The sequence below is a fragment of the Benincasa hispida genome, chromosome 2 (genome assembly GCF_009727055.1).
Source record: "Benincasa hispida cultivar B227 chromosome 2, ASM972705v1, whole genome shotgun sequence".
NCBI classification, from domain to species: Eukaryota; Viridiplantae; Streptophyta; class Magnoliopsida; order Cucurbitales; family Cucurbitaceae; genus Benincasa; species Benincasa hispida.
In genome coordinates this window covers 37,932,407-37,940,642 of record NC_052350.1, presented here as the reverse complement: position 1 = coordinate 37,940,642, position 8,236 = coordinate 37,932,407, and positions in this window count along the sequence as shown.

Below are 8,236 nucleotides of genomic sequence, written 5' to 3'. Positions count from 1 at the left end.
CCAAGGAAGCCTTGGAGCTTATACATTCAGACCTCTGTGGTCCGATGAATGTTAGAGCTCGAGGTGGGTATGAATATTTCATCTCTTTCATAGATGATTATTCAAGGTTTGGGTATCTCTTCCTAATGCAACATAAGTCTGAAGCCCTTGACAAGTTCAAGGAGTATAAGGCTGAAATTGAAAACTTGTTAGGTAAGAAGATAAAAACACTACGATCTGATCATGGTGGAGAGTATATAGACCTCCAATTCTAGAACTATATGATAGAACATGGGATTGCGTCCCAACTCTCGGCCCCTGGTACAACTCGGCAGAATGGTGTATCAGAAAGGAGAAACAGGACCTTGTTGGACATGGTTTGGTCTATGATGAGTTATGCTCATCTTCCAGACTCGTTTTGGGGTTATGCAGTGCAGACTGCATGTTATATCCTGAACAACGTTCCCTCAAAAAGTGTTTCTGAAACACCTATTGAGTTATGGAGAGGCCGTAAAGGTAGTTTACGCCACTTCAAGATTTGGGGTTGTCCGGCACATGTGCTAGTGACTAACCCAAAGAAGTTGGAACCGCATTTGAAGGTTTGCCTCTTTGTGGGCTACTCCAAGGAAACGAGAGGGGGATACTTCTATGATCCAAGTGAGAACAAAGTGTTTATTTCCATTAATGCTATCTTCTTGAAAGAAGATCACATGAGGGATCATAAGCTACGAAGTAAGCTTGTTTTACGTGAGATCTCTAGTGAGATTGAGACTGCTGAGGGTTCAACAAGAGATGTTGAACAGGCCGACAGATCAACAAGAGTTATTGAGGTTGGGACGTCTAGCCAACCAGCTCAAGAGTTGAGACTGCCTTGACGTAGTGGTAGGGTTATGAACCCACCAGATCGCTACATGGGTTTGACTGAAGCCCAAAACATCATTACGAATGATGGGGTCGAGGATCCCTTGTCTTTTAAGAAAGTAATGGAGGATGTTGACAAAGATGAATGGATTAAGGCCATGAACCAGGAAATGGTGTCTATGTACTTCAATAACGTCTGGGAGCTTATTGATCCACCTGATGGGGTCAAACCTATTGGGTGCAAGTGGATCTATAAGCAAAAGAGAGGTGTATATGGAAAGGTGCAAACCTTTAAGGCTAGACTCGTGGCAAAGGGTTATACCCAGGTTGAGAGAGTTGACTAAGAGAAAACTTTCATCTGTTGTCATGCTAAAGTCTACCAGGATTCTCTTGTCCATAGCCACATTTTATGATTATGAAATATGGCAAATGGACGTCAAGACTGCCTTTCTGAATGGTAATCTTGAGGAGACCATCTATATGACTCAACTAGAGAGGTTTGTAGTTCCAGATCAAGAGCAAAGAGTTTGCAAGCTTAATAGGTCCATTTATGGGCTGAAACGAGCATCTCGATCTTGGAACATCAAATTTGACACTGCTATCAAGTCGTTTGGCTTTGACCAGAATGTTGATGAGCCTTATGTTTACAAGAAGATCATCAACAGCTCAGTAGCTTTCCTGGTACTGTATGTGGATGATATCATACTCATTGAGAATGATGTAGGATATCTAACTGACATTAAGAGTTGACTAGCTGCCCAGTTCCAAATGAAAGATTTGGGAGAGGCACAGTATGTTTTCGGGATCCAGATCATTCGAGATCGCAAGAACAAATGGTTAGCCTTGTCTCAGGTATCGTACATTGATCAACCGTTGATTAGGTATAGGATGCAGGATTCCAAGAAGGGTTTGTTACCTTTCAGGCATGGAATCATTTTGTCTAAGGATCAATGTCCTAAGACACCTCAATAAGTTGAGAAGATGAGACGGATTCCCTATACTTCTGCTGTAGGAAGTTTAATTATGAAATGTTGTGTACTCGACCTGACATTTGTTATGCAGTAGGGATTGTCAGTCGGTATCAGTCCAATCCAGGATTTGATCACTGGACGGCGGTCAGAACGATCCTCAAGTATCTTCGGAGAAAGAGGGCCTACATGTTTGTGTATAGAGTTAAGGATCTGATCCTTACGGGATACAACGTTATTGATACCTTCACAAAGGCCCTCATGGTTAACGTGTTTGAGGGTCACCTGGAGAGTTTGGGTCTACGGGACATATGGCATCTTGTCTAGGGAAAATGGGAGATGATACTGGGGTATGCCCTAGTTTATTGTATATTGTACAATTTTATATTGTATTGTATATTAGTCTCCCGAGTCATTAGTACAAGTGGGAGATTGTTGGGATTTGTGTTCTAATTCTCCCGGAGTTTCGTTGTTTTGTAAAGATACACATTGTTTAGTTAGTTATTCACGTACCATTGGAACTTCGGATCTATAGGTCCATGAGGTCCCCTTGGTAGCTTGGATTCATGTTGAAGGATCAGTTCTTGGTGTTGATTTGAAATGTTCAAATTGATAAGAGGTATTTTGATTATATATGATATAATCGGTATGATGTATAAGATACATCTAGTGGAGGATTGATATAAATGAGATTTACATTAAGTACCATGGAATAAAAAAAGAACTATGGTTTATATGTTTCATGAGATGAAATATTAAAACTATAGGTTATAAATATAGTATGATAAGTTGGTTATCATTTATATGTATAATAATATTAATAATTGGATAATTAATACTTTTTCTTTTAAATAACCAAAGTAGTGGGTGGTTATTGGATCATGGTAACCGTGAGTTTAAAAGGAAAGTGGTTTTCTATTTTGAAAAAGGGGTTTTGCAAAAGATTGAAAAGAATTTTGAGTTTTCTCTCGACGTATAGAAACTCGCAGTAGTCATCAAGTAAATACAAATTTACTAAACAACAGCTGAGTGAGCTAAATGATCGTGTAGTGTTTACTAAACGATCGCATAGCTTTGTTAGACGATCGCAGGCCCAAGGTAAATGATCATGTAGAGTCTGTACGCGACAAACCGAGCTAAACGATCGCATAGCTTTATTTAAAAGATTGGACACCGACCTATGCGATAGGTCTCAGCCATCTCCCACTCATCCAGTCATGTACACGATCGTTCTTTCCTCCGTTCGCCTGCCTCATACCAAGTCTGAAAAGAGCCCACCCTCTGGATTCTCACACCGAGAATTCCAAGGTCACCTTGTTAGTGGTGTCAAACTCAACTCGACTCCGTCGAGGTTTTCTGGAGGCCGTTCGTGTGCTGTGGAGGTTGTTCGTGTCACTGAGGACGAGTGCGGTGTTCATTTATGTTGCGAAAGATTTCGTGACTGAGGAGATCGTTGAGGACGAGCGCGAAGTGTTCGTGCGGTGTTCGTGTTGTGTTGCGGTCATGTAGATCAAGCGTTCGTGGTTGCTGTTGTTCGATCAGAGTCGCGCAACGGAGCGTGGAGACGCTTCTACCTATGTGCGTAGAGTTTTACTCTCTATTCCTTTGTATTTTACATGTTGTAATTTCTGTATGAATCGCATAACCGTTTGTTTGAAGTCGACTGTAAATGCGTTGTTTATTTATGATTATAATTTCAAATAGTCTTGTTCTGCTGCTCACGAAAATCTTGTTTTCGATTTCCTTCAGAGAGATCTCTATATAGCATGAAAGAAAGGAGTGAACTTCCCTCACTCTACTCTTTTCAACTCTTATATAACTACAAAAGAGTTTTATTTAATTTAATTTAAAATCAAATCAAATAATTATTAATTAATTTAATTAATTAACCTTAATTAATTAAATATTATATATCTAGTTAATACTAAATTTGAATCATATTGAAATGTATTTTCCTCTCATAACCTATAGTTTTAATGTGTATCCCATTCACATTAAATTTAACCTATAGTTTAAATATGAATCTGATTCATATTATTTAATATTTGAATCTTATTCAAATGTATTTAAATCTCTCATGTTATATAGTTTAATTTTGAATCTCAAAAATTAAATTTATAATACAATGATACATTATATTAATTGTATCGCATACAATTAACATATATTTCCTTATAATTTGAACATTTCAAATTCTTCTAAAACTAATTAATCCTTGTTTTACCCTTAGCGAGCTAGTAGAGGAACCTAATGGATCGACAGATTAGAAACCTCAATGATTCAAGATTAATTAATTGAATGAGTTAATTAAATTAATTAACAATCATTAATTATGGATCACTCCGATAAAGACCCATAGTTACATCTTTGCACTATAATATTTTTGTGTTCATGGATATAACTATTACCAGCAAGTTAATCCATCACGAGTCATTCATAATTACAGCTGGGTCCTTAAGTCCCACTGATCCTCTAATGAACTGTTGGGATTTATGTCCTAAATCTCATAGTTTGTAATCTTGTAAACATTATTATGTAGTAATAAAATAAAAAGGTATTTTTTTTCATTTAATAGTCTTGCATAATTTAATCCAATAAACTAAGATTCATGGTTATTTAATGTAACTTGAACAATATGTGACAGAAATACTGTTGGATCGTGTTCAAATGATAACCTAAAAGGTTTATAGTATATTGATGGTAGCGCAAGCGCACACATCAAATTATAATATAGTAAAATGGTCAAGAGACTAAGTATCGTCCTTTGAGGAAGTGGTTTGACTCTTTTAGCTATTCAGATATTCTTCTAATTTTATTTAGGTGACTGGACTATGATGATAATTAATCTAATCTAATCCTAAAAAGCAAAAAAAAAAAAAGATAAAACTGTGGTGAAACTAGACAAAGACACGTTCTATGATATGATTTCATTAAACGGATTAACCAAATTAATTATTTTGACCTTAGATTGATTCATGCAAATTATAGATCTAGAAATCTTTTATCCAGGAATCCTCTTTCAAGCTCAACCCTTTCAAATGACTAACTATCGACTCGAATTTTTTCTATCGCCTGATTAGCCACAACATTAAGTTCCTCCTTCAACAATCTCTATTAATCTCCTATCACTCTCATGCAAACTCGATTAACAGTTTAACATGCTAGATCCAACTCAACACCTTCTCTCTTGAGATAGATATTAAGTAAAGAGCATTCAATTAGTGATCAGTTAATCGAAAGCATTAAGAACAAACATGCTAAAATAATTGTGCATAAATTCAATCCAAGAAGCAACTAATTCAGTTTTCACAATCCATAAAACTAAATCAACGCCCTAGAAATTCAAATCAATCACTCATGATTACAACACAATCATAGACCATTCATGAGGTTTCCAAACACAAAGGACAGAAAATAAAATAGGGAAGAAATTGTAAATCGTGTTCTTGACTCTCGTCCTCGAATTCAGAATCGCAACCCAACGATCTCTTCAAATCTTCGATCATTTGAAGCTCCGAGATGCCACCTTTGTCTAAAATTAAACTCCCCAAGGAAGATGAAAAGTATCTAAAAAGTGTTTTTATTACCTTCAAATTTAGAGCTACTATTGCTAGTTTTTTGTTTGGTTTGATATGGTTTATTGAGTGATTTTAGGAAGCCAAGCATCAAGAGTAGTTGTGCGAAAATGAGCAAAAACTCGAGGTAAAACTCCAATTTTGAGCAATTACGGGTTAACTATAGAATTAGAAAGAAATCAAGGACCCAAGATCAAGAAAAGAGGCAAGTTTGGAAAGCAATTTGGAGGAGCCAGCGTTGGCCAAGCGTTGCAACGTTGCAGACCTGAGAGCAATTTGGAACAGGGCACTATTGCAACGCTTGTTTGTAGCGTTGCAACGCTACAACTTCTACACACGACTGGCATGATGTCAGCGTAGTGTTGCAACACTGCGAGCATATATAAATAACGATGTTGCGCCACTAGGAAAAAGGGAGAAAGAGGCAAAGCCGATTTTGAGCGGTTGTACTCCGTACAAGAGCCGAATTATAGTAGTTCTAATCATTTTTGGTTGAAGACTCGAGATTTCAGTTAAGAGTTGATCCAAGATCGTCTTTGGGCTATTCATGATGGGAAGATTGATCATGATTGTGCTGTTTTTTGAAGAACAACATAAGATTCGTGGTGAGAGTCAAGGAGATTGTGATTGGAATTCAGACTTATTGAAGGGAGATCATTCTTCTATGTTAATTTACATTTTTATTTAATGATTGATTATTTGTGGAATTTTGTTATTGGAATCATGTGTGGCTAAACTCTATTATTCTAGGGTGTTTGTGGATTTTAGGGAATGTTACTTTGAATATTGAATTTACAGTTGATTGATTTTGCATAGATTTCTAAATTATTTGTGTTTAATGCTTTTGATTAACTGGCCATTAATTGAATGAACCTAAGTTAATTAGATGTCTCGAGAGAGAGTTTAATTCGTTGGACCCAATAATTTAGATTGTTATTCGAAATTGCATGAGAATGAACTTAGAATAATAAGAGGTGCGATTGAAGTATCTTAATGCTGTAACTATTCAAGCGATAGAAGAGATTCGAGTCAATGGGTAGTTATTAGGAGGGTTTGAGCTCGAGATATGATTTCCTGATTTTGGAACTTCTAGCCTCAATCTATCGATTTCAATCAATTGCACATCATATTCATTGTATTCCCTAAATGAAACAACACCCTGGAATCTTTTTGCTCTGAATTTATTCTTGTGTGTGTGGTTGAGTTTTCATTAGTCATAGTTATAGATAAAATTCATCTTTTGGGTTACCTGAATAAAATTAACGAAGAATTGTAATAGCTAAGTTTAGGAAAATTTCACTCACACCGGTCCCTAAGGACGATACCCTATAAGTTAAAAAATTAGAATTATATTAAAACTATAAGTTAAAAATTAATATGAATAAGATTCATATTAAAACTATATATTATGATAGGGAAAAAAATAAGACTTAAATATAATATTAATTAAATATATGATATTTAATTAATTAAATTTAAATTTTGATATAATCTATATTAATAATAATAAATAAAAAAAAAAAATCCCCATATGGAGAGTTATTGAGAGTTAGTGGAAGAGGATAACTCCATCTCCCTTCTCTCAACGTGAAATGAAGAAAGAGATAAGAATTTTTTTTTTTTTTTTGCATCTTCTTCTTCCTCTCTAATCTTAACTCTCTCATTCTCTCAAGAAATAATCTCTTTTCCTCATACTTCCAAAAGGGCTCCCACAAGCCACGATTCTACCGGAGAACAGCAAAGATGAAGGAAATCGGACATGAGGATTTCCATGAGCAGCGGAAGGATCTTTCCAAATTTCAATCATATATGAACATACACAATTACAATCACAAAAGAAAACAATAGGCTATGCGCAAAACAGAAATTACAGCATGCTTTACTACATATCAAGGGATAGAATTAACATATCTTTGAAGACTCATCTTTAAGATCCCTCGATCACGAACACTCAAACAACACGAACTCTACACTGCACGATCACGACGAACTCAAACACCATGATCTCCAAGATCACGAACATCCCAAACACCACGAACCGCCTTCATAGAACCTTGATTGTGTCGAGTTGAGTAAAACACCACCAAAAAGGTTACCATGGTATTCTTAGTGTGAGAATACAGAGTGTGGGCTCTGTGTGGACTTGATTAGAGGATGAGACCAGAGGAAAACAATCGTGTAAACGGTTGAGCAAGTGGGAGATGATAAAGTCTATCGTATAGGTCAATGCCCAATCATTTATCAAAAACTATGCAATCGTCTAGCTAAAGTTATGCGATCGTTTAGCTAATCGTCCAGCTAAGTGTCTATCGTGTAGGAACATTCTACGCTCGTCTAGTCTCTCCAAGCTGTCATTTAGTAAATCTGATTTACTTGACAATCTGTTTCGTGAGAACTTTCCGAGATTGGAAATCTCAAATTGACATCTTCCAAATTTAGGAAAATATTTTTCCTTTTATCTCACGGATACCATTAACCTCTCACTCAATTAATTATTAGAGAAAAAGAGATAATTATCCAATAATTAATATTATTATAAATATATATGATAACTAACTTACTATACTATGTTTATAACCTATAGTTTTAATATTTCATCTTATGAAACATATAAACCATAACTCTTTTTCTATTTCATGGTACTTAATGTAAATCTCATTTACATTAATCCTCCACTTGATGTATCTCATACACCACGCCGATCATATCATATATAATCGAAATACCTTTTGTCAATTTGAACATTTCAAATCAATACTAAGAATTGATCCTCAACTTGAATCCATTGAGCTACTAAGGGGACCTTATGGATCTGTAGCTCGAAGCTCCAACCGTACGTAAAAACTAACTAAA